This window comes from Abramis brama (genome assembly GCF_963993115.1).
Source record: "Abramis brama genome assembly, chromosome: 7".
NCBI lineage: Eukaryota > Metazoa > Chordata > Actinopteri > Cypriniformes > Leuciscidae > Abramis > Abramis brama.
In genome coordinates, this window is record NC_139969.1 from 46,030,316 (window position 1) to 46,058,201 (window position 27,886).

The 27,886-nt window shown below is 41.9% G+C and overlaps 1 long non-coding RNA gene across 1 annotated transcript; it reads left to right on the plus strand.

Annotated features, from left to right (window-relative positions):
• The first annotated feature begins 1,520 nt into the window (after positions 1–1,520).
• Positions 1,521–27,710, plus strand: LOC311086976. Its single transcript, XR_014607154.1, has 3 exons — positions 1,521–1,619; positions 6,421–6,471; positions 26,799–27,710. It is a non-coding gene; the product is annotated as an uncharacterized lncRNA (long non-coding RNA).
• The last annotated feature ends 176 nt before the right edge of the window (positions 27,711–27,886 follow it).

Genomic DNA, 27,886 nt, shown 5'->3' on the forward strand with positions numbered 1-27,886 from the left:
AACAGCCATGGGTAGTTCGAAGAGAAATTAACCCATTGACTGGAGTCCTAACAATCAAATCAACATAACCGACCTGACCTGGCGGATCTGATGCTTCACCACGAGTAGAAGCACAAGGTTGTTCACCATCTTGTGTCATTCATGTCTATGTAGTGTTTTTTTGCAAGAAGCAGTTTCGTTTTCACAGGACTGAAAAAGAAGTCTTGAATACTCCTCTTCACACTGTGGGAAAATAATTACTGCTTGCTGTGTATTTAATCTCCAATATATATCAATAAGTTTTATTTTACATTTAAATGCTTTCTGATGATTAATATTAAACTTGATATGTAGTTGATTATACTTGCTATATCTGAAAATAATATGCAAATGTGCAAATGTTTGAATACTTCCAAGAACAGGAAGCCTGCATTAAGCTTCGAGACGCAGGATGTAACACCGGAGATGTTTGCTTGTCTCTTGTTTCCATTTCTTGTCATGAACAATTTAGGTAAAGGGGTAAAAGAATAAAAGGGGGGAAGGAAATGTATCTATGAGTGTTTTGTGTGCAGAAGCTGATAACCTGAAATGCAAGAATTTGCCTGGCAACAAGTGAGAGCTGGTTTACGGAGTGGAGAAACGGACCCAGAAGGAAGGGAAACCAGTACCATCCCCTGCCAAGAATATATATATATTGTGATGAAAACTATGTAAAGCGTTCTGGAGCGCCCAGATGCTATCTGATTGTCTCTTTGAATCCTGAGCTCAGAGTTATACTTGCTGACTCGTAGCTAATAAAGTTTCTTATTATTTTATTAAATCTCTTGCCGATCATTGAACTGGGGGTGGAAACTAGAGGAGGGAAATCAGAGAATAGTTTCCAACAACACACCAGCATTAAATCAACTCACTTATATTAATTTAATCAAGACTGAAGAAACCTGTGTCTGACCCAATTACAAAAGTTACAGAAATGACTATTTTCAACATTCTAAGAAAACCTAAATTCTCAGACTCTTTCCCAGGAGGCAGGATGTGGTAGCCTCATTCTCTGCTTATTTCTTTGTATCACCACATACACCACAGTGTTCCTTCTCCACAACTCTTCCTGACCTTTATACACACATACCTCTGACTTAACCTGGATAATTCCAAACATTTAAAACATGTAATTCCCTACAATTTGATATAGCTTCTTTCATCATAAGGATCCCACAGCTCTTTACAAAGAAAAAGCTACAAGAAAAAAGACCATGCAGGTCAGAAAAGTTAAAAACTAAAGCAATAAGAAAATGGCAATATTAGTGAACACTTAAACCCATACTTCCAATTTAGGAGCACAAAGCACTTTTACAATTAAAACTATAAAGCCCATGCAGGCAGACATTAAAGATCCCTGAAATAAGAAGCAAGCGAACAAAATACATCAAAAAGTAGACAACACAAATAAATAACACAACAAAATGCTGTTCAGCAAGTCTGTTTGAGGAAGCATGGCCTATTGGTAGAACTGCTTTCAGTTTCATTATGAAAAATAGTTTCACTTTTGCTGATCTGATAAAGACTGGGACTTCCGTATTTTTGTGCTGATTCACTCGAGAAGTCAGTCTGAGCCGACGAGATCCGTCTTGCTTTGCCAGGTATGTTTGTTATTCTTCAAAATGTTTGTAGTTTCTCATGTTACGTTAATTCATCATTTAAGGAATCTCCTCCATATTTGTTACATCCAATTTCGAGCTCTGAAGTTTGGGAGATATTAGTATAATACAGGCACTTACAAAATAGATGCAGTGCAAAAAATAAGGAACTAGGTGGAGCTACATTTGTGAATTCAACAAAAGTGCAAAACAGACTTGTGTACCTGTTTGTATTTGAAAACTTTTGTATATATAAAAAAAAAAGAATTTGAAGTTTTTATAAAACTGTTTTCTTGATTTGTTTTTTAAAATGTGCTAATTGGCAATCTAAGAATACCAAGCATATATTGTAACATACACTGAAATATGTTCATGTTTGATTCAAATATACAACTTATCTTTTTAAAACAAGTGATTTTTAAAACCCAAAAAGTAATGACTAAAGCCAAGGTTTACAATTAGAAAAGCAAACTTTGAAGGTATGAAAAAGAGACTAACCTAAGTAGATTGGAGTAAAATAGAGAAAACATCCACAGAAAAAGGATGGCTGTTTTTTTTTAAAATATAGTACTTGAGGTGCAAAACAATTACATCCCAAAAGTAGACAAATCTAAAACAAAATGGCCAAAATGGTTTAATAGATCAAATTTAAAAAAAATATTTCAGCTAAAAAAGGCACTTTACAGAGCATTTAAAAGGGACCAAAAACAAAGTACACAGAAAGAGTACTTGGAACTGCAAACACAAGTCAAAAAGGAAGTTAGAAAGGCCAAGAGAGAGATAGAAATCAATATTGCTAAGGGGGCTAAAACCAATTCTAAAATGTTTTTCCAATATTATAACAGCAAGAGAACATTCAAAGAGGAGGTTAAATGTCTAAGAGACACAAATGGCAAAATCATAGACGAAGTAAAAAAAAAAGCAAATATATTAAATGATTACTTCTCACAGGTTTTTACAAAGGAGGACACAGACAACATGTCGACCTGTTCCTATCCAGTTTTAAATAACTTTAGCATAACAGAGGCAGAAGTGTTAAAGGCACTAGGAGCTCTTAAAATAAACAAATCACCTGGGCTGGATGAGATCCTCCCAATAGTACTCAAAGAAATGAAAGAAGTTATTTACAAACCGCTAACCAAGATCATGCAACAGTCTCTTGACACAGGGGTCGTAGCGACAGACTGGAGAATTGCAAACATAATACCGATCCACAAAAAGGGAGACAAAACCAAACCAGGTAACTACAGACCAATAAACCTGACTTCTATTATATGTAAACTTATGGAAACTATAATAAAAATGGAAAAAAATGGAAAATTACCTTTATGGTAACAGTATCCTGGTAGACAGTCAATAGATAATTGCAAAGCATATGACATGGTTTATTTAGATTTCCAGAAAGCTTTTGACAAAGTCCCACATAAAAGATTAATTCTCAAACTGAACGCAGTAGGGATTCAAGGAAATGCATGCACATGGATTAGGGAGTGGTTAACATGTAGAAAACAGAAAGTATTGATTAGGGGAGAAACCTGAAAATGGAGCGAGGTAACCAGTGGTGTACCACAGAGATCAGTATTAGGTCCTCTGCTATTCCTAATCTACATTAATGATTTAGATTCTGGTATAGTAAGCAAACTCGTTAAATTGGCAGATGACACAAAAATAGGAGGAGTGGCAAACACTGTTGCAGCAGCAAAGGTCATTCAAAATGATCTCGACAGCATTCAGAACTGGGCAGACACATGGCAAATGACATTTAATAGAGAAAAGTGTAATGTACTGCACCCAGGCAATAAAAATGTGTATAAGAAATATCATATGGGTGATACTGAAATTGAAGGAATCTATAAAAGACTGTCACAAAGACGGCCAGAGTGGGTGGCGTCAGACCAGAAGCAGGAAATAAACAATAGACAGACGGTGGATGAAATGGTAAATGCCGAGTGCAATGGTGGCACTCAGCGTTTATTAATAGAACAGAAAATAAAAAGGTTGGCACACAAAACAGGACACGGCACTTACGCCAAAATAACTATATAAACAAAACAAACTACATAGACAAAAGGTGCACGGAGACACAAACAAACACGGTGAGTCTATAAACACTTATTATTTACGTTTTTACTCCTCTCTCTCTCACCCGTTCTCCACTCTTCAACCACGAGTGAATAAAACGTGCATCTATTTATACTGTTGTGCTGGGATTCAATTACTAATTAATAATTCACTTGAATCCCAGCACGTGAATGAATTACGTGCATCCCAGCGCTTACATATTAAATACTTTAAATGCACGTGCAGTGATTTGTGCCCTCCTCGTGCCTAAATACAATTATACAATTTAAATACTTGTGTTACACAGACCCGTTTATATCCCGTGTACCAATCTCTATACACCAACATTAACACACAACACGCAACATACAACATAATTGCACACAAGGGCAGGGCACGTTGCCACAAAGACCTAGGAGTTTGTTGACTCAGAAATGTCCTAAAACAATTTTTGTATACAAAGACAAAAGTAGTGCTTGTGCAAGGTTAGTGCTTCAGTTGAGTTTCCAGCAACAGTGCTTTGGTTCTGCAAATACTGTACATAGTAGGAGAGCGGAAGATTGATAGCTTAGACACTCTTGGCACATTGCCGAATGGCCTCCTCTCTTTTGTAAACTTTCTTATGTTAATAAATTGCAGTGCAAAATAATGAGCTCGGGGATGCCACCTTGTTATTGGTGACAAGAAGCTGTTTGGGTGTCACCTCTTTTACTAGGAAATCAGACAATTACATTTCATACTGTAATTAAGACAGTAGGTATTTACTTGTTATGGATAACCAAGAACAAATCCTCATTTTTTAAATGATCCGATTTATAATTTATGCATCCTGAAAATGTACAATGTATACAGCTCTAAAGCATTTTTCACATATAACATCAATAAATATATTTACAGATCACCTAGAAAATATATTCCTTTCAGCTAGTTTTTCATTTAGGGTTAACATTGAAAAATGACTAGCTGGACTGGAGAGGTGGGGTCATTGGAAATGCTCAAAACACAAACAAGTTCCTCTCCTCCCATTCAGTTGCAGCAACACACAGGCTTGCACACCAAACAAACAAATAACAGCCAAGCTGAGACTATCACAGTGAAAAAGACTAGGAGCACAGCTGCTGCGCTTCAGTCCTGAACTAGACTCTCCCCGCTCCTCTTAATCCAAAGCAATTTACAGAAGTTAAAGGGCAGTACTGGTTAAAATGCAAGAACCAATCTACAATGTATAAAAACACATACAAATAGTTGAATAAATAGTAATCTACGAGTGCAGTTTAAACAAGTGAGTCTAGAGAATAGTGATAATGCGATCTACACAGGAATAAAAAGCAATAAACACTGTGCTTCTGGAGAACTGTCTGGACCATCAACAAACTAACCACAGTTGCCAATGTGTTCTCTGCAAGAGCATAACCGCAGGGTTAGAGGAAGAACTGGGAAAGGGTGACGCATGAAGGGTCTCATTCATCCAAGAAGGGTTCTGCTTGGAAGATACAGAGTAAGCAGGGATCACACGGGGAATTTGCAGGGTTTGAATGTCGGAAAAAATGACAGCAGGAATTGGCACCAACACCACAAAATGCGTGTAGGTTTGTTTGACTCATCTGAAAATACTACATTATACAACACCATTTAAACTTAAAGTACACACACACACGACTATGGTTTACACTTATTTCAAGATAAATTTAGCAAAAAATAAATATAAAATCACTGGGAGCACACAAAAATGGTTTACTATTTAAATAGATATTTATGTTTCACCTGGCCATTAATAAAAGATAATGAATAGCTTACTATATTTATAAACAATTAATAGAAAGAGAAATCAAGCTTATAATGTGTTTATTACCTGGTTAACAGTTAATTGACACCCCTAAAATAAAGCGTGACCCAACTATAAGTCTCAAATGTGCAGTTTTGAAAGACACACACATAATAGCAAAATATAAGACCTCTGGTAGTTAGGGTTGCAAAATTTCCAGAACTTTTGGAAACTTTTCAGGATTATTTGGAAATTTTAAGGAACTTCTAGAAAGTTTCTGGATATTTACCAGAAATATTCAGCCCCTTTGCAACCCTACTGGTAGTTTCCTCAACTTCCAGGAAGTCTCTTACTGCTTTGCTTCCCAGCTCTTATCACCCCAGTAGTGTGTTAGGTGGCAAAGTCATTTAGTGGCTGCAATGCAGATCAGTCATGAGGGGAAGCAGCTGGTTGGTTACTGACAGGAAAGGCATCCCTGAATAATTGCAATATCATTTCCTCATTTCTTCTTTTAAGAGTCTTTTGGCTAATTTGATTTGCAATATGCAGTTGTCAAGCTGTTATTTTTACAAGCGCACTAGTATTGCACCATTATATATGCTGCCTTAATTACTATGGTCAAATCTCCCATTTACAAAACACATGGCTGCGACTAGTTATTGGGATAACATACCAGAAGCTACTGCATTGTCAAAAAGTAATGTCTTGCTATTCAGTTGACTCGTGATCTTGTGGACTTCATTAAAAAGAGACACTTCACACAGTGTGGCAAGAGTATGAAATGAGTTACCTAGTCATGTAAATATAGATTTGAACAAAACATTCCCATGTACTGTGCATCTGGATACTCGCTCATATTTGGCTCGACTACACCTTGAATAATTCTGGCTCGTTCACCTGTAATCTAACCCTGTTTAGTTCAAGTAGTTTAGTTTTTGCTGATCTGATAAAGTCTTGGACTTCCTTATTTTTGTGCAGATTCACTTGAGAAGTCAGTCTGAGTCGACGAGATCCATCTTGCTTTGCCAGGTATGTTTGTTATTCTTCAAAATGTTTGTAGTTTTTATCTCATGTTACGTTAATTCATCATTTAAGGAATCTCCTCCATATTTGTTAAATCCAATTTCGAGCTCTGAAGTTTGGCAGATATTAGTATAATACAGGCACTTACAAAATAGATGCAGTGCAAAAAATAAGGAACTAGGTGGAGCTACATTTGTGAATTCAACAAAAGTGCAAAACAGACCTTTATTCCTGTTATTTTTTTATTTGAAAACTTATTTAGTATCTAATTTAAAAAAAAATGATATTGAAGTTTTTAAAACTGTACGTTTTCTTGATTTCTATTTTATATGTGGTAATTGGCCATCTAAGAATAACAAGCATATATTTGTAAGATACACTGAAACATGTTCATGTTTCTGATTCAAATCCAACTTATCTATTTAAAACTGTGTTAAAACTGATTTAAAAGCAAAACAAAATCAGCCAAGCTGAGACTATCACAGTGAAAAAGATTAGGAGCACATCTGCTGCTCTTCAGTCCTGAACTAGACTGAGCGAAGGAGCCATCTCCCCGCTCCTCTTTTATACCTGTGCTCCAGCTAGTTAATTAACAACAAAAAAAACAACGATTTGATATTTTATTATTTAACAAAATAGTTTTCCATTGTAAAAAAAAATTAGTTAATAGTCTCTGAAAATTCTACTTAAATAAAAATAGAAAATACTCTATTTAGCCTCAGCATTCCCTCCCTCCCACCCAACCAGAATGTGGGCATTCAAAGGGGTGGCCAAAGGGCCAGTATGCGCTGTGCACATAAGGGGGAGTGTGTGTCAGTGTGTGTGTGGTGTGTGTGTGTCGATTGTTCACATGGGAATGTAGGGTTTGGGTTTATTCACGTGGGAATGGTGATTGTACAGTTAATTGTTTCATTCTTCACATTATTGTTCACTGGGTATAAGGGGAAACGTCACGGGTTACGTATGTAACCCTAGTTCCCCGAAGGGAACGGACGCTGCGTGGAAAACGCTGCGGGGAACGCCCCCAGCGTGACACGTCTGAAGCATGAATGAAATCAGTCAATGGAGAGATGTCATAGCGAGTGACGTCACCGACCAGGAAGCTATAAATATCCCCTGATTACAAACGCTACTAGCTTCTAAAGTCTCTGAAGCAAGCGCCCCAGGGGATGAAGGGAGTATGGCAGGACACGCAGCGTCCGTTCCCTTCGGGGAACTAGGGTTACATACGTAACCCGGGATGTTCCCCTTCAGGGACTACCGCTGCGTGGAAAACGCTGCGGGGAACGCAATACCCACGTCCCCATGCGAACAAATCGAAGTAGTGTGTGCTTTAGGGAGCACAAACTGACGAGAGAACTTGGGCCCCGGGAGTGGAGCAAAAATCAAGACTATAGAACTTGATGAAAGTATGTGGTGAGGACCAGCCTGCCGCATCACAAACATCCTGAAGGGCTACTCCGGAGAGGAGAGCCTTAGAGGCAGCCATACTCCTAGTGGAGTGGGCCCGTACAGCCAAAGGTGAAGGCTGACCAGCCGACTCGTAAGCAAGTGTGATGGCCTCGACCACCCACTTGCTCATTCTCTGCTTAGAAGCGGGACCCCCCTTGTTGGGAGACCCAAAGCAAACGAAGAGCTGTTAGACTTACTCCACAGGGCAGCTCTGTGGACATAGACGTCTAGGGCCCTAACTGGGCACAGCAAAATAAGCTTCTCCTGGTCCGACGTGGAGGAGGACATAAAGCCTGTAGTATGACAGGTCTAACTACATAGCAGTTGGAACCTTGAGAACATAACCTGGCCTCGGATAGAGGAAGGCCTTAGCCATGCCAGGTGAAATTCCCAGGCACGAGAGAGCCACAGAGAGAGCTTGAATGTCTCCAAACTGTTTGAGAGACGAAAACAAGCAGAAAAATAGTTTTTAGAGTAAGGAACTTCTCGGAACCTCTTCAAGGGGCTCGCTCGTGCGTACTACTGGCCTCAGCCTCAAAGAGCCACAATGGAAGCGAGATATAAGCGGGTGTCTCCCAAGAGAAAACCCCACTCGAAGGAGTGTGGTAAGCAGCTAGGGCCGCCACCAGTGGCGGACTGGCACCAAAAAGAGGCCCTGGCAAATTTAGCAGAGAGGCCACAGGCCCACCGGGCTCATTGCTGGGCACAGGCTTTTTAGCAAATAACTCCACAATATTGCTTTTCCCACTTTCAGCCAATAAAGCCTCTACGCTTCTCTCTCTTTTTTTCTGCTCCACCCTTTTCTACTCGCCGTTTTCTCATTCCTCGATCCATTTTCTTTCACTTCGTGTTGTTGATATGCTCTCATTACCCATCATTCACTTGTCATTAGGCTTGTTTGAGATGAGCAAAATCTGCGCAGAATCGATCACCGGTGATCAGCGCGAGATGCATGCCGGTTAGAAATGTGTCCGAGTGCGGTCCGCCTAGCTCTGTTGTCATGCTGACGTATGTCAAAAATCTCTCGCGAGCGCAAGGCACACCTGTCGGATTCTGCAGTCGAGCGCATTTGCTCTCCACTGACTGCGCTGATCAAAAGCATGATGGGAAACGACTTGCTGACGACACAGCTTGATGTTCATTGGTTTAAACAACCGTGATGTATTGTTCTCTTTTAAAATGTTTGATTTTAAAACTCTGATATCATGTTTTATGTGTATACGTTATGTGGTAATATTCCCAAACTATCTAACAGTGCGATCTCTATGGGTTATGCAATGCATTTTTTATTAAAAAAGCAACAACAACAACACATGTTAAAGAAAAAAAGACTGATAAACATGTATTTGGAATGGAATTAAATAAGTAGGCTACTTTTGGGTGTCTTGTTCATTATATTTATTTTCATATAAAAGCAACAGAACTTGAATTACATCCAGTTTATTAGCAACACTGTGCACGAGCGTGAATCCCGCGATATCCGTCTTTGATCTCGCAGGTGTCAGATCCACTGCGAGAAGAAAGAACTGTACGGCTTGCCTGCGCTTTTTTCACTCCTCCTCTCACTGCAGCCGCCTTCTCTCGCCTACATTTCAGGCGAGGCAAGGCGCATCTCAAACAAGCCTTTTATCTATCATCTCATCAGGTCAATGATCGCGACTCTCGCGAGAAATTCCACTGACTAAAAACATTCAAAATACCTTATAAATAGAGAGATTACATACATTTAGGCTATTTGTCCTTCACAGGAAAAATAGAAATAAAAAGTCATTATTATTATTTAGTTCATAGGGCTATTATTTTTCAGAGATAGGCCGTGGTATTTGTTTGTTTGCTTTTTTCCTTGTTTTTTTTGTGGCCGCCTGCAGCTCCGCTTAATTTATTATTATTTTATTCATATTTACATTTACATTTATGTATGCAGACGCTTTTATCCAAAGCGAATTACATTGCATTCAAGGCACACATTTTTACATTTTGTCAGTTCATACTTAGTCTGTTGATTTGCGACGGCCTATTGTTGCAGACACTCCGCTTTATTTATTTATTTAGCCTTTTTATATGGTTGTGCTGCCAGTTGCGGGCGGCCAATCCGCCAAAAGGCGGCCGCATCTCCGCTTTATTTATTTATTTAGCCTTTTTTTATGTGCGCCACAAGTTGTGATGAGCGCCGGCGAGCGAGCCGCTGGTGGTGCTGCCGCTTGCGGCCATTGCGCCAATAGGCGGCCGCTTCCTCGCTTTATTTAGCCTATTTATTTGTTTGTGATGCGGCCACAACAAGTGATGAGACCAGGCAGCCGCAGTGGCATTTGCCCACATTGCCCAATGGCCAGTCCGTCACTGGCCGCCACGTACACCTTCAGTGTGGAGTGGGATAGCCCTGTGGAGAGACGGACCTGCAGGAACTCCAGCACTGTACCGACCGGGCAGTTAACTGGTCCTGTTGGCGCTCTCCACGCCACGAGGTGAAAGTCCCACCTCGCGGCATATAACTTCCTTGTAGCAGGAGCTCTGGATGGAGAGCGGTCTCAACGACCTCAGTCGAGAGACCCGAACCTATGGGCTGAGCCCCCTCAGAGGCCAGGCCCACAGTCTCCATAAGGTCCGAAAACCGTACTCGGGCCGGCCAGAACGGGGTTATAAGGAGTAAACCGACTCCGTCCTGGCTAACCCTTTCCAGAACTCCTAGGAGCAGAGCAATCGGGGAAAGGCATACAGGCGAGACCTCGGCCACGCCTGTAGCATAGCGTCCAACCCCAGTGGGGCTGGATGGCTGGGAGAGAACCACAGTGAACGGTGAGATGACTCTCGGGAAGCTAACAGGTCTGCCTCGGCACGACCAAAGTGCTCCTAGAGGAGCTCCACCACCTCCATTCCCCGGGCCTCGGCCCCTGCCTCGACAGGATGTCTGCTCCTCGATTCAGATACCCCGGGAGATAAATCGTAATAGAGGCCGAAATTTCCCCTGGGACCAAAGAAGGATCTATTTTTCTTTCTTGGTTGAATATACTGAGTGATAGACACAGTGCCCTGTAACGGCGCACCGGCAGAGAACGACTGGTCTGAGCACTTCAGAGCCCTCCTCAGAGGGGGCGAGCGTCCCTCGGGAAACACTCGCCGGGCCCTTCTACGCCCTGTTTAGGCAGGGTTAGTAGAACAGGCCCCTGAAAGCGCTGGGCGCTCTAGGCTGGAGTATGGACTCAATGACCTCGGTCGAGAGACCTGATACAATGAGCTGGGCCCCCTCAGGAGCCAAGCCCACAGTCAACTCCGGACAGGGGTGAAAAGGCTCGGGTTCCACCACCGCAGGGAGGACCCAATGAGATCTATTTGGCAGTAGCTTTCACGCTGCCAGAAAAATCTACTAAGGGGACCAGTCTCTCGAGACTGGCCTCTGGTCAGATACACCCCTGCCTTTCGCCGAGCGATCACTCATGATCGCCCCCCAATCTGTGAGGGAAGCATCTTGTTGGTAGCAAAAGCATCGACAAGAAGCCCCCAGCACTGGGCCTAGGGCGAGGAACCAAGGTTAGTCCCACATGACTAAGGCACGTAGGCATCGCCGCGTGACCTTGATCATGCAAAACGGATTTTCCCCTCGGAGAAAACCCCTTGGGTCCTGAGCCAACACTGCAGGGGTCTCATGTACAGGAGGCCAAAAGTATTACGTTGGATGCACCTGTCATGAGACCCCACAGTCCGAAACCGTTTCACAGTGAGTGACTGGGCTAGTTTTTTTTTTTTTTTTTAGTTTCCATTACCAGAGCCTCTCCATTACCAGAGGACCCCTAAAAATCGAGGCGGACGAGACCTGAATTTTATAGCGTAACCTCTTTTCGATCTTACGCAATACCCACTGAGACACATTGAGAAAATTTTTCTTTTCCACTAGAAAATCTACTAAGGGTACTAGCCTCTCGGGGCTGGCCTCTGGAATGTTTTGAGAAGCAGACACAGTGCCCTGTAACGGCGCACCGGCAGGGAACGACTGGTCTGGCCTCTCTAGAGCCCTCCTCAGAGGGGGCGAGCGTCCCTCGGGAAAACCCTCGCCGGGCCCTTTTACGCCCTGTTTTGGCAGGGTTAGTAGAACAGGCCCCTGAGGGCACCGGGAGAGACAGGGCACCCTTAAGGGAGGTGAACTCAAGTCTCTCTCAGCGGGGACCCTTTTTTTTTTTTTTTTTTTTTTTTTTTGCTGAGGTACCCGGCGGCTGGGGCTGCCCTCGCTCAGCAGCCCCAAAGATACGAACTTTGAGGGGAATATATTTGTTTTATTAGGGAGCATTTAAAAGAAGAGTTTTTATCTTTTTCTTTCATAGATGTCTGACTCAACCATAAATGTCTTTCTGTGGCCACCAGGGCTCTGGTGGCCCGGAGAGTGAAATCAGCAGACTGCCTGAGCTCACTGACCACATCCAATAAATTTTCCCCCCATCACACACATCTTTTAGCAGTTTGGCTTGATAAGCCTGCATAATGGCCATAGTGTATAAACATGCAGCCTCCTAGCCAGCCGCTGAGTAAGCCTTCCCCACCAGCACAGATATATATATATATATATATATATATATATATATATATATTGTAATGAGGAGTCACCGGATTGAGGATCCATCTGCAACTTTATTAATACAGAGTCGAAAACAGGTACAAGCAAGGTCGAGACAGGCAGCAAACATTCACAGAACAAAGGACAGGCAAGAGGTCTGGGCAGGTAGATGACAATCGTAATCCAAAAGACAAGCAAAGGTCGAGGCAGGCAGCAAGGAATCCAACAACGAGAAACAGTCCAAGATCAAACACAGAAAATAATCCACAGTAGAAAACGCTCAGAAATGATCACCACAGCAAATCAAGACTTCGCAATGGTGGTGTGTGTGTTGACTGCTTAAATAGTGTTTGTGAAATGAGTTGCAGGTGTGTGTGTAATCAGTCCCAGGTATGAGGGCCTATGGGATTTGTAGTCCGAATAGCAACAGTCAATATTCTGGTGAGAGCTCCCTCTGGTGACCTAGAGGAGGCGGAGAGGAAGCCTCTCCTGTAACAGAGCCCCCCCCCTGCGAGCGGCTCCTGACGCGAGGAGGCAGACGACGCCGGGGTCTTCCACGCGGTCGGGGGGCCGGTTTTTCCGGGTGCATCCTATGGAACTCCTCTGTGAGGGTAGGGTCGAGGATATCATCCATGTTGACCCAGGATCGCTCTTCCGGACCGTACCCCTCCCAATCCACCAGGTATTGTAGAGTAGCGCCCCGGCGTCTGGAGTCGAGTAACTCACGAACTTGGTACGCCTCCTCGCCTTCAACCAGGATAGGCGGGGGGGCCTGACCCTCGGCTCTGCTCCCCGACTCTCCTCCCGGAACACCAGCGGGTTTAAGCAGCGAAACATGAAATGTGGGAGAGATACGATAGTTAGCAGGTAACTCTAAACAAAATGAAACTGGAGTAATTTGTCTAAGAATTTTGAAAGGACCCACATACCTAGGACTGAGTTTTCTGCATGGGTGTCTAAGGCGGAGGTCCCTTGTGGAAAGCCAAACCCATTGCCCTGGAGTGTACTCTGGTCCAGGACGGCGGTGACGATTGGCCTGTTGTTCTTGTCTGTGTACTGCATGAAGTAGATGAGTGTGTGCTCGGTTCCAGACTTCCTCGCTATGCTGAAGCCAGTCAGTGACAGATGGTAGATCGGATGGTTCACCGGACCAAGGAAACAAGGGTGGTTGGTAGCCCAAGATGCATTTGAAGGGGGTCATCCCCGTGGCAGGTTTCTGCAGTGAATTTTGTGCGTATTCTGCCCACATTAAGTATCTACTCCAATCAGATTGGTTGTGTTGGCAATATGACCTGAGAAAACGGGTGAGTTCTTGATTTAATCGTTCAGTTTGCCCGTTGGACTGCGGATGATAACCAGAGGTGAGACTGATGTTCACGTTGAGCTGTTTAAAGAAAGCTGACCATACTCTGGAGGTAAACTGTGGACCTCTGTCTGACACAATGTCCTCAGGTAATCCATAGAAGCGGAAGATGTAGTTGCATAGTACCTCGGCTGTTTCAAAAGCAGTGGGAAGTTTAGGCAAAGGAATGAGACGACAAGCTTTGGAGAAACGGTCAATAACCGTCAGGATTGTGGTGTTGCCCTGGGAGTTGGGGAGGTCAGTCACAAAATCAATGGCGATGTGGGACCAGGGACGCTGAGGAATCGGCAGGGGTTGAAGTAGACCAGCGGGTAATTGTCGAGGGCTTTTGGATGTGTTACATATGGTACAGTTCTTTACAAAGGTTGTGGTGTCTGTAGACATTGTGGGCCACCAAAACCGGTTAGTGAGGAGATGATGCGTTGCTGTGATTCCAGGATGCCCTGAGCTTGGAGTCGAGTGGACCTGCTGAAGGAGTCTCTCCCTTAGTTGTTCGGGGACAAAGGTGAGATTGTGTGGGCAGTTTGATGGTGGAGGATTTTGGGTGTTGTGTTGGTTAATCTCTGTCATGATGTCCCACTGAACTGGAGCAACGAGCAGTGTTTCGGGGATAATGTTCTCGTCAGGGTTATAATGAACTGGATCTTCAAGTTGTCGTGACAGTGCATCAGCTTTGGTATTCTTGGAACCAGGTCTGTAGGTGACAATGAAATTGAAGCGAGTGAAAAACATGGCCCACCTTGCTTGACGAGGATTTAGTCGTTTAGCTGAACGTAGATATTCCAGGTTCTTGTGATCAGTGATTACTGTAAATGGATGCTGTGCCCCCTCTAACCAGTGTCGTCATTCTTCTAGGGCGGCTTTCATGGCCAAGAGTTCACGATTGCCGACATCATAGTTTCTCTCTGCAGCGGATAATTTCCTGGAAAAGAAGGCGCATGGAAACATCTTTGCTGGGGATCCATGGCGTTGAGAGAGTATGGCCCCTATGCCTGTGTTGGAGGCATCCACCTCCACGATAAACGGAAGATCTGGATCAGGATGATGGAGAATGGGCGCAGAGGTGAAGCGTGTCTTGAGATCCTTGAATGCTTGCTGAGCATCAGGTGACCAGGAAAGGCGTGACGTGGAGCGTTTGGTCATGGCAGTTAGCGGAGCAGCGATCGTGCTGAAATCTCTTATGAATCTTCTATAGAAGTTGGCAAATCCAAGAAATCTCTGCAGTTCCTTCACTGTGCGTGGTTGAGGCCAGTCGAGCACTGATTTTACCTTGTTCTCATCCATTGCAACTCCCTCTCGACTGATGATGTATCCCAGGAAGGTTGTTGCTGTTTGGTGGAATTCGCATTTCTCTGCCTTGGCGTACAGTTGATGCTGGATTAGGCGTTGGAGTACTGATCTTACATGCTGGATGTGTTCTTCTAGAGAATTGGAGTAAATCAGGATATCATCTATGTACACTATTACCCATCTGTCGAGCATGTCACGAAAGACATCATTGATGAATGACTGGAACACAGAAGGACTATTTGCCAGGCCGAATGGCATGACCAAATATTCGTAGTGCCCCGAGGATGTTGAAAAAGCCGTTTTCCACTCGTCTCCTTCTCTAATACGGATTAGATTATATGCGCTGCGCAGGTCGAGTTTAGTGAAGTATCTAGCTTGACGGAGTTGTTCGAGTGCAGTAGGAACCAATGGCAAGGGATATCGAAATTTAATGGTGATGTCGTTAAGGCCACGATAATCAATGCAAGGTCTCAAACCACCATCTTTTTTCTTGACGAAGAAGAACCCAGCTGATGCTGGGGATGTAGAGGGTCTGATGAAACCTTTAGCCAGTTCTTCCTTGATGTAAGATTTCATGGATTCTGATTCGGGTTGTGACAATGGAAATATTCTTCCCCTAGGGGAAGTTGCACCAGGTAACAGATCAATGGCACAGTCACTGGAACGATGAGGTGGCAATTGTGATGCTTTAGTTTTACTGAATGCTTCACTTAAATCGGAGTATTCGGCAGGCAAGCCCTGAAGTACAGGAGTTTGTTTATTAATTTCCATTTCGTGCATCGGCAATGGATTAATGCGGGTGAGACAATGTTCATGGCAGGCAGGATCCCACTGGATGATTTGTTCTTCCTTCCAGGAAATATGAGGATTGTGTTGACGCAACCATGGCAGACCAAGAATAATGGAATTGTGAGGGGAATGAATTATATAGAATCTAATAGCCTCTCTGTGTAAAACTCCAACCTGCATGCAGACCTCCTCGGTGATGTATGTTATCCTCCCCTCTCCAATGGGACGACCATCTAGCGCCTCCACTGCCAGACAAGAGTTACATCGTGTTAGAGTGAGTTTATGTTGTTGGGCAAATTCACGTGACATAAAGTTGCCAGCAGCACCTGAGTCTAACAAGGCAAACGTGGAGATAGTTCTATCTTGAACCGTTATATTCACTGGGGTTTTAACACATGAAGAGGAATAATTTAACTGTCCGCTCTCACTCACCGCTTTGGAGCTAGAAGAATTGGGGCGAATGGGGCATGATGTCTTCAGATGTCCGGCTTGGCCACAGTACAAGCATAGATGGTGTTGAATTCGCCGCTCCCTTTCCTCAGGGGTTAAATGAGTGTAACCAAGCTGCATTGGTTCTGGAGGGGGTGCTTGTGTCTCAGTGAACAGGTTGCGAGCAGGACGACGTGAGCGAATTAAATTGTCAATTTGAATTGTTAGTTCAATGAACTCATTAAGTGATCTTCCCTCATCGCGGCACGCTAATTCAGCTTGGAGTTCCAGATTTAACCCCTTTCTGAACAGCAGTTTTAACGGATCTTCTCCCCAGTTGGTTTGTGCCGCAAGAGTGCGAAATGACAATGCATATTCTGCCGCCGTTCTTCTCCCCTGACTAAGAGCGAGCAACTGATCACCAGCACTTTTACCTCCAACCGGATGTTCAAATACTTCTCTGAAGCGCTGAAGAAATACATTGAAGGAAGGGAAAGCGGTTCCGTCATCTCTCCATACTGCGGTAGCCCAGTCTAATGCCCTTCCGGTTAGCAATGAGCAAACAAAAGATATCTTGCCCGAATCTGCTGGGTACAAGGTAGGTTGCTGGTTTACAAACAGAGAGCATTGTAACAGGAATCCTTTGCATTTCGCTGGGTCTCCGTCAAATTTTTCGGGGAATGCAAGACGTGGGTTCACACTGGTGGAAGGAGTGGGAATGCTTTCAGCGGAAGGAGGTGACGGAGCCGCCGCGCCCTCCGCGGGTGTCATACGTAGCCCTTGTAGTGCTTTAACGAGTTCTTCAGTCAAAGAGGTTAGATGAGCGAGTTGGTGCTGATGTACTGCGAGTTGGTGGCCTTGAGCTGATAGTTCAGATGACAATTGCGTGATGGCTGCTGGATCGCTTAGTGGCGAAGTCTTCTGTAATGAGGAGTCACCGGATTGAGGATCCATCTGCAACTTTATTAATACAGAGTCGAAAACAGGTACAAGCAAGGTCGAGACAGGCAGCAAACATTCACAGAACAAAGGACAGGCAAGAGGTCTGGGCAGGTAGATGACAATCGTAATCCAAAAGACAAGCAAAGGTCGAGGCAGGCAGCAAGGAATCCAACAACGAGAAACAGTCCAAGATCAAACACAGAAAATAATCCACAGTAGAAAACGCTCAGAAATGATCACCACAGCAAATCAAGACTTCGCAATGGTGGTGTGTGTGTTGACTGCTTAAATAGTGTTTGTGAAATGAGTTGCAGGTGTGTGTGTAATCAGTCCCAGGTATGAGGGCCTATGGGATTTGTAGTCCGAATAGCAACAGTCAATATTCTGGTGAGAGCTCCCTCTGGTGACCTAGAGGAGGCGGAGAGGAAGCCTCTCCTGTAACATATATATATTTATTTATTTATTTTTTGGTCTGGAGGGAAGGGCCGGTGCTTTAAGTGACGATGCCGATTCGGGAGAGAGATAGCTCGCGAGCGTCTCCTCCGCCTTCGGCAATGTCACAAAACCTGAAGTTTAAGCTCAAATATATTACCATAAGCACTAGACTGTGGTGTGTATATTATGCTTGAAACTGGTGAAGCCCAGGTCTTCGACACCTCAGTGTGAAGATCTGGGAAAAATGGTAGGCACCGGCGAGAAGGCTGAGGACGTGCCGACAGAAAACAGTCATCTAGTTTGCTTTTTATATCTAGACTCCTGCCTGTCAGTTGGCCACTCGATGCTGAGCTTTTCACAGCACGAGATAATACATCAATCAGCTCATTTTCAGCAGTATGCTGGAGTGACGAGTCTCCAGTCTTTCTGATGCGAAACTTTCGACATCCAGCTCCTCAGAACTGGATAATCTAAGCTCCTGAACATCGTGTGCCTCGACCCGGGCAGAAGTAGCCGCCTCAGCGCGTGCTTCCAGAGCCGGGAGAGAGGCACTGGATCTCGCCGGAGATAGCTGAGATAGGGCGGAGCCCGTCTCAACGTCGCCGGTGAGATCCATCTGCAAACCCCAAGTCAAGCGCCGCCGCTCTGCCTCAACACAGCGGGACCCGAGCCTTGGGGAGCCCGCAGCAAACCGCTCTCCTCGAAGAGCGATCGCCGCGAGCGCAGAGTTCTAGTGGGAAAGCGCTCGCAATGCCCGCAGTCAGCCCCCTCGAGAGCTGACTGAGCGTGCTGCACTCCCAAACAAGCAACACACAGTTGATGTGAATCCCCACCCGTGATATAACGAGTACAGGGGGGGAACACACTTTCTGTAATGCTGCTCGCTCGTCATTTTGACACTCATATTGTTTTTTTTATATATATAGTGAAAAACTCCTGCCTAGATTTTCTTTTTACTCTAGAAACAGACAAACACAATCGACAGATTCAGATCACACACAGAGCGCTTGCTGAAGAGCAGAAAGCTAGTAGCGTTTGTAATCAGGGGATATTTATAGCTTCCTGGTCGGTGACGTCACTCGCTATGACATCTCTCCATTGACTGATTTCATTCATGCTTCAGACGCGTCACGCTGGGGGCGTTCCCCGCAGCGTTTTCCACGCAGCTGTAGTTCCTGAAGGGGAACGGGTTGGCTGTGGAGAGAGTGTTGGTGTTTTGGTGGCGTTTGTGCTTTGTTTCTATTCTACGGATTGTGAATAGACGTGCTCTAGAAGCACTTCACTGCTGCTTTCCGCCTCCGAGTCTCTCACTTCCGCCTGTTTCAATAGCGGGCAACACCACAGATTGTCACATTTGTTAAACATTGTTCATTAAAAGCAGTATATCCATAATTACACATTAGTCGCAAAGCCACCATCTAAATGCTACCGGAATTGTCCAAATATGGCATACGTGTCATTCAAACACAACATGCATGTACGCTATCTCTGTCGATCTGTCGATCTATGGCTATGTTTATGGCTATGTAATATCCTGACCGAGTCTGTATTTGTAGGAAAAAAATATAGGCCTATATTAAAGCAGTTCACAATGAATAGTTTACTCTGAATTAGAATTTGGAGATGGCTTACCAACTAATGCTTGGAGGGAGGTAGAGATGGTCAAACAAATTTAAAAAGTATTTCTATGCAATAAACAATAATTTAAATCAGTTTACATGAAATCAATGCAAATAAACAAGGAATCGGCTCTAAAATGACCTGCAGTTGTCTATGGCAGTGGTGTGCAAACTTGGGGGCGGCCGGGCGCTCTCCTCTCCCCTCCCACTAAGGCGGTCGCGAATGACTAAAGAGGCATTTATGTAAAAAAAAAAAAAAAAAGAAAAAAGAAAAGAGAACATTTTAAATACATAAAAAACATCTAATTAGGCCAAGTTCTTACCTTTCAAATGAGCCGTTGACAATTACTCTAGGACTGTAGAACCAGAGAAATTATGTTTGAAGCGGCGAGCGTGTCAGTGAAACTGCAGTGAACAGTGCCGATAAGTGTAAAAAAAAAAAAAAAAGTTCCTGGATTAATGTAAATAGCATATTTTTTCAGAGATCTAACAAAAAAAGTCCAGATATAGCTAAATACATAAATGTTATCCAAACAGTCTTAAAAGTCGGAGTGTAAGCGCAGCTCTGCAGCATACAATGCCAAATCAAACACGTCAAATGGCATGGGCTTCCATGTTAGGAGATATGCACACAGGACGTGAGCTTGCGAATCAAACAATGAAAATTATTGATTTAAATGGAATAATGCACAACACAAGTGAAGCGAGTGGCGTAAATGAAGCGATCAAATATAGAAATACATTTGTTTTATTTATAGTTTGCCACACGCTGTTCGCGTCGCAGTGGACCGATCAGAAATAAGGTCAAAGGTAGCAGCTGTCAGACTGTCAGTGTCTCGCTCACGCAGAGATTACCACAGAAATAATAAAAAAAATCTACATCAATGAGAATTTAATTATTAAAGTCGAAAAATATGTTCTTTATGATGCCAGTGTCTGTGGTTATAAAAGACACGCACATGTCAAGAAATAGCAGAACTGGAAATTGATGGCATGTCTCTCTTTATTTCACCTTAATTTTAGTCAGTGATGGGGAGCGCCACACACTGGTTTTTTATTTCTGTAAAATGATGCTTCTTTGTTTTAATAATGTTGACCAATAAAAATAATAATAATAATAATAATAATAATAAAAGCTGCAAGCAGCATTTATCGGGGTTCAAGCATTTAAGGCCTTTAAGCACATACGCATTTAAGACATTACGTTTTATTTAGCAAGCTTTTTACCACTGAAATAACAGATGGAAAAGTCAATTTACAGCCAATTTTCTCTCCTTTTTGAAGTTATAGCGCCACCTATGGTCAGATCACCATAACATTTTGCATGCTTGTTAATGATGTTATGTCACATATGCTCACCAATTTTTGTGAAGTTCTGAGTTTTCGTTTAGGATTTATAGGCTTATGAGTACGCCCATTTCCTAAAAAACCCTGTTATAGCCATACGAAAAATCCAAAAGTTCAACGTTATTTAAAAAAAAATTATTGATATAGAGAGTCCAGAGAATTGTCCTACATTGGTTTGGTCGAATGAAAAACCTAGGACTAGTTCGCAAAAGTAGGTTTTTAACATAATCGCGACTATGTAATGAACGATTTGATTGACAGCAGTGCTGCAGTGCAAATGCGAAATACCTTAACCTCGTTTTTGGTCGAAAAATAGTTATTGATATTCTTGGCACATTCAAGACCTCCTTTGTCATGTGGATAAGTATCTTGAGTCAATTCCGTTGTTTTTTCGAGAAAATAATGGGTAATCTTTAGCCTGACTTCGTCATACTCATATTCTAGTCAGAGTGTGAGTCTGAGACTGCTCCATAGAGCTTTCATTATGAGGCGTGTCTTAACCGAACCAGAAAAAAAAAAAAAACTCTGCACTCAATTGGATAGACCTACAACCAATCAGAGCAACGCAGTAAGTGGTGTATGTTGAGCACATCAAACACATCTTTCCCATAGACAAATGCCTTGATTGCGGCTCTCTGTTCATCTTTTAAAATTAATGCGCTGTAGATTTCTTTTATAACAGACGCAAATCTAAACATCTCACTTCTCCAGCTGTAGTCATCTTTTTTGAAAACCAATTCAACCCAAGCGCTCTTTGGTGACGTGGGTGATTACGTAACCGCAGATCATCTGTCCCTTCCTTATTAGACATTCTCTGTGTCCATCATCGATTAAAGCCCGCCCTGGCAATTTGTTTGGCTCGGCCTTCTGGGAGCCGAGCATAATTACTCCTCAACGGATCGAGGCCAGACCGAATTTCCCGACCAAAAAATGTTGTGGGCGGGGTTCGGGCTGGCACCCAGGCTAGGTAGTCTTAGCAGTAACTTTCAAAAGCCCATGAGCACCGTAATACCCGTTGTCGCTTTTTGGCTTTGTTTTGGAATGCTCAAATTGAGTTCAGGTACTCTGCCTTTGTTTAGTTGCGCTTCAATATGAAATTACTGTGCCTGTGTTCTATCAAAGTGCACAAGCACAATAATAGGGCAGGCAGCTGAAACCACCGTATAATGTAGACGCAGAACACAGAAGTTTGTGCTATAAATGCATTAGTCGTAATCCAGAATGCGCTGCCCTCTGATAGTTTCAAAAAGCATGCGTTTTTCGTGAACGTGAGGAGCGCGACACAATTGTTTCGTGAACGTGAGAAGCACGACACATTCAAACACGAATCTTAGGAAGCGCCTGTGATGAGGGCTATCTGAATGTGAAAGTACAGTATATGCGTCTTTCAGATCCACCGCTATAAACCAGTCCCCGGGTCAAATGTGTGCGATTATCTGTTTATCTGATTATCGTGATAATTTTGAACGCATGCTTAGTAAGTCTTATGCCACTCTGTACCAATTGAAGATAGCTCACTCTTTACAGCTGGAGGTATTTTGTCGTGTCTAATGTATTAATAATGCCATCAGAATGCAACCAAAGCACAGGATAGCAATAAGTAGATGACTATACGTCATTGTAAATCATACAAAATAAATGCCATGATCGGAAGATTTTATACAGGTGTTACTATAACGATGTTTTAATGATGATCAGCAAACCAAATATTGATAATGTGGAAGTTACTGCCTTTTGCCTTGACATGACTTCTCACTTTTTGCCAACAATACAAAGGCAGAGTACAGTAAGGTTAAAACAGTGGTCAAAAGTCAAATTTGAGCTTAAAATTTTTTTATGTAGATAATTTTCATTACTAAAACATCTAATTGCCAGATTTCCAATGTCCAGTTATTAATTAATTTGGCGGGACAACTAAAAATCTTTAAAGTCATTTTTCTCAGTTCCACACTCTAGCAAGTTAAGGTATTTTGCCTTTGTAGGGCAGAGTGTTTCTTGAGGAAAAGTTGTTCAGTATGAGGAGATCTATCATATGATATGCATATTGTGTGGATGTGTGCAACACCACTTGATAACAGATCAGTAAAATTCGTTAGCGCCAACTGGTGGCCGATTTCTTTCAAAATTCGGTAACACTTTATAATAACGTTCAGTTGTAAGTCATTTATAAGTGATTAGTTAATGATGAACTAATCATTTAAAGAACATTCATAAATGAGTAGCAAGTGACATACGTAAGGGATAATCCACAGCTAGCCATGCATTAAAGGATTTTAATGCACGACGTAGAGGCGAAGAACCACCCGACGCGAAGCGGAGGGTGGTTGCCTCTACGAAGTGCATTAAAATTCTTTAATGCATGGCTAGCCGTGGATTATCCCGCTTATACCTTGGTTATTTGCCAAGTTAAAAATAAGTTAAAGCTGTAACTGATGTTTACAGAGTAATTTTTTAACAGACGTGTAAAAATGACGGTTATTTCTTAAGTTAAGGCTCGTCAGTTCTTGCACTCCGTCCGCTTTAAATAAAGTAGAGCCATAGGATTGCTTTTATTTGAATGAATTCACATTTATTTAAATTCATTATCATTATTAAAAGAGAGAGACAGAGAACTCTTAAAGTCTGTGTGTCTCTTCTTTAATCAGCTAACGTCCGCTCGTTGCTTAAGCATATCTAACTTAATGATTCTTTAATGGATTTATTACAATTATTTATGAATGACAGGCAACACTGACAGTGACAAGGCAATCTTTATTTGAACTAATCATGTCATTTATTTATTGTTAATTCTTTGTGCCTTTTTGTCATTCAACGTCTTCTCCAAGTCTTCTATTTCTGTCTTGTGCCTGGGCCCATTTCTCAGAGTTGCCATATTCACCACACAAATTAAACGATATGCAAAAATCATCAATTTAGCCTACCTAAATAAACGTTTTCATGTGCGTCTCTCACTCTGCTTGCAAGTGTATCTGTGTTACTATGGTTACCAATGTAGCGGATTAATTTCGAACTGTTATCAAACTGACTGGAACTACCTGTGCATTAAACGGTTTTACTGCACACCTTCCAGCCAATCAGAATCGAGTATTTAAACAGCCCATGGTATAATAACATTTTATGTATGTTTTGTAAATTGTGTTACAAGTCATTTACAATTGATTAGTTAATGATTAACTAATCATTTAAAAAACATGACTAATCATTCATAAATTATTAATTAGTGATATGTTCATTATATGTTTTGTAGATTCAGTTATAAGTAATTTACAATTGATTAGTTAATGATTAACTAATCATTTACTAATCATGACTATGCGTTTCATAAATGTTTAATAAATGATGTTAAAATTTTTTTAATGTTTTGCTCACATCAGGTGCACAGTGTTTAAAGACTCCATGTGTTTCAGAGAAGACAGCTGTCTATACCCTCACCAGTCAGCTCTTACACTGCAGTACACACTACAGTGTTCAACACCTATTATAAATGTGTAAACGCATGAATAAATCATTTACAACACTTTATGCATCCCCTAATCTAAAGTGTAAACTATTCATCACTTGTAAATGTCTTACACTTCATTTGTAGATTACCACTTCAAGAATCAAAAAGGCATAAGGTCTTCGAATGTTATCTACGAATGTATATGTAACACATTTACAAGTGATGAATAGTTTACACTTTAGATTAGGGGCTTGCAGAAAGTGTTGTAAATCATTTATAACACTTTCTGTATCCCCTAATCTAAAGTGTAAACTATTCATCACTTTGTAAATGTGTTACATATACCTACAAATGATCTGTATGTGTATTCAAGGCATTTACAACATTTTTGCACCCTCTAATTGCTACATGTACAAAAAAATAAATAATAATAATACATTTATTAAACATTTATGAACGCATATCCATGTTTTGTATATGACTAATTAATCACATGTAAATGACTTGTAAAGGAATTTACAAAACATACATAAAATGTTAGTATGTCACTTGCTACTCATGTATGAATGTTCTGTAAATGATTAGTTCATCATTAACTAACCACTTATAAATGACTTACAACTGAACGTTATTATAAAGTGTTACCCAAAATTCTTACAGACCTTTAGGGCCATGAGTCGAACATGCCCATCAAGTTTCGTTCTGATCGGCCTCCGTTAACCTGGTCTTATAGGTGCTCAAATTTCATTGGCCAATGGCCACCATGTTTTTTGAGATACACCAATGTCCTCATACACATACATGGGGCCTTGGCCCAAGACACTGCATACCAATTTTCAAGTCAATCAGACTAAAGGTCAGGTGGTCATAGCTCTTTTTATGTTACAGCGCCACCCAGTGTTCAATCGTCGCAATTTTTTTACTGTGACCTCAGATTGAGCTCATAGACAAGTGTCTTGAGTTTAGCGAAAATATCTCTTTCCAGTCACAAGTTATAGCCGTTTTAGTAAAAAAGGTCACGGACCATCGAACATTTTGGTTCCACTTAGCAACCGTGAATTGAAATTTAAATGTGTTTTTTTTATGATTAATGACAGTCCCTCTCCAGAGAACCTTTCTGCAGTGGTTTGGTTCCGATCAAGCAAAAATCCTAGGAGTAGTTCGCAAAAGTAGGTTTTTCAAAAAAACTCAATGTACTCAAAATTGGAGCCGGGCGAGTTAATCCGAGGCATGCATCTTGTCCGCCTTGAGCCACGGATTCCAACGATGTAAGACACTTGAGCCTAAGCCTAACGGTTTAGGAGTTATGAGCCGTTTCGTACTTTTGACCGCTGTAGCGCCACCTATGGGCCAATCGGGGCGGGCCCTGGTGACGCTGTAGGCGGTGTGAGTACTACCAGCCCTGAGAGTTTCAAGTCTCTACGACTTACGGTTCGGCCTGCCCGATCAGTTTTAGAGGAGAATGTTGCATCATGGGAAAATTAACAATAACAATAGGGTTTCAGCACTACGTGCTTGAACCCCTAATAATTTTATTTCGTCTTTTCTTTTCATGTCTAGCTACATTTTTTTTTATTTGTGTCGTTCACTCCCGATGTGCATACTATATCTTGTGAAAACCTAAAATTTAATTTCTGAACGATAATGTTTTTCAAATGTATCTGTCAGGTAACTGTTGAAACGCCAAGTTTAAACAAACAAACAAAAAAAGTGTTAAATTACATGTATTTTTTCACGGATTTGTTAGAAACAACAAATAAATCCGTGAAAACTGCAATAAAAAGGCTACAAAACGTGATTGATATGTTTTTCCAACCAGTGAGCAGCCTATCCTGTTAGGGTTAGGGTTAGGGTTAGGGCTAACAATAACAGTGCAATGTAATGTATGCATTTCAAATAACAAAATACTTCATTCCCAAAATTAAAAAAACAGTTTTTTATTATTACTATTGGCTTAAATACATGTTACTAAACATGTAAATTATCCCGTTAAGACACATTTCACTCCACCTGTTCTGAAGCACATTTTAATTATGATGCTGATATGGATGCGTTAATGGCACAATGCAGACAAATAAGATGTTAATTAAAGAAAATTGGTCGTGATGAGTGATGATTAAATGATATTTACGCATCACCTGATGAAGTACTGGCATGTTAAACACTATTACTGGCACGATAAAGGAGATGGTAAGTTATGAATATGGGCCAGGATGTTTTACAATGAAAACACATGTTTCCTATAGTGTGTGCTAATCTCCCTATCAAAAGAGGTGCTGTTGATGCACCAACCCGTATACTTATATAAACCTCACACAATCTTTGATCCAGGTTCCACATTCGCTGGTCACTGGGTTTTTGCGTTTACTCCCAAATAAAGAAATGTGGCCCTGTGGCTCACGATGGCTCTGAAAGTCTGGCCTCCAGCTCCACAACAGCCAGGGGGTGAAGGGGTAGCAGGGGGTGAAGGGGTAGCAGGGGGTGAAGGGGTAGCAGCTCTTTTATAGCAGGGACACGCCCTCCAGTCAGTCAAGGAACAACAGCTGACCAACCCTGAGCTACGGTTCTCTGTAAACAAACCTCAGCTGGTAACGCCTGGTCAGAGCCTGGAAGCAAGCGAGAAGCGAGTCCCAGTTACATAGTAATAAAATAGTAATACTTGTTTTTTTTTGTTCACAGCATGTCAGAAAGCGAATCAACCAGTCATGAAGATGCTGATAAGTACCCACATGTGATTGGCGATGGATGTTATATATATGTAATTCGTGAAAGAGACACAGATTATTACAAAGTGGGGTACACCGTAAATCCCTCCAGGAGACTGGCAGAACTACAGACTGGGAATCCCCGTGAGCTAATATTCAAACGTGTTAAGGAGGTACCTGATAAAAAATGGGAGAAATATGTTCAAGACAAGCTGAAGCGTTACAGCGTCCCACAGGGTGGTGGGACAGAATGGTTTCAAATCCCAAGTGAAGATAAAGGCATTATTTATGATGTGCTTGCTGAAGTACCCGGTACAATCCTTTCAGAATATTCTGTTGACGAGGAATAACACACATAAGCTGGTTTCACTTTATACTTCAGCATAACAATGTTGAATCACAGAATTACCGACACCAGCTCAATTTTGCACAGTGCGGCTTTGTCTTTCCCTTGCATTAGATTATAAAGCTGAAATAAACAAAAGTTATACATATTTTCATACCTATTATTAGCAATTTCATTCCCTCATCTCTTCTGTTAAGTGTCCTTTGGTTCTTTTAATTTGGAATATGCAGTTGTCAAACAGTTATTTTTACAAGCACACTAGTGGTCCATCATTATATATTCTGCTTTAATTACAATAGTCATATCTCCTGTAAACATAACCCATGTTTGTGACTAATTATTAGGACAACATAGCTACTGCATTGTCAACAAGCAATGTCTAGCTATTTAGTTGAATCATTTGCCGCTTTATGTTTCTATGAAGTTATGTAAAATACTAAAATCGCCTCTGTCATTTCTCAGAAGAATGAAGGATACTGTATGTGGCCTGTGAAGCAATGTTAATAAACAGGAACCCTATTTCGCTTTGGGTTACAACTTGACTCTGTGGACTTCATTAAAAACAGAGTCACTTCTTCATACAGAGGGTATGGAACAACTACCTAGTCATGTTGTTTAGGCAGATCCAGCTAGACAAGCTTTTGAGATCAATCACTTACTCTGAACCAGAAGAGCTCTGATGGGCCCCATGACTGCATCTTGTTCAAAGATTCTTA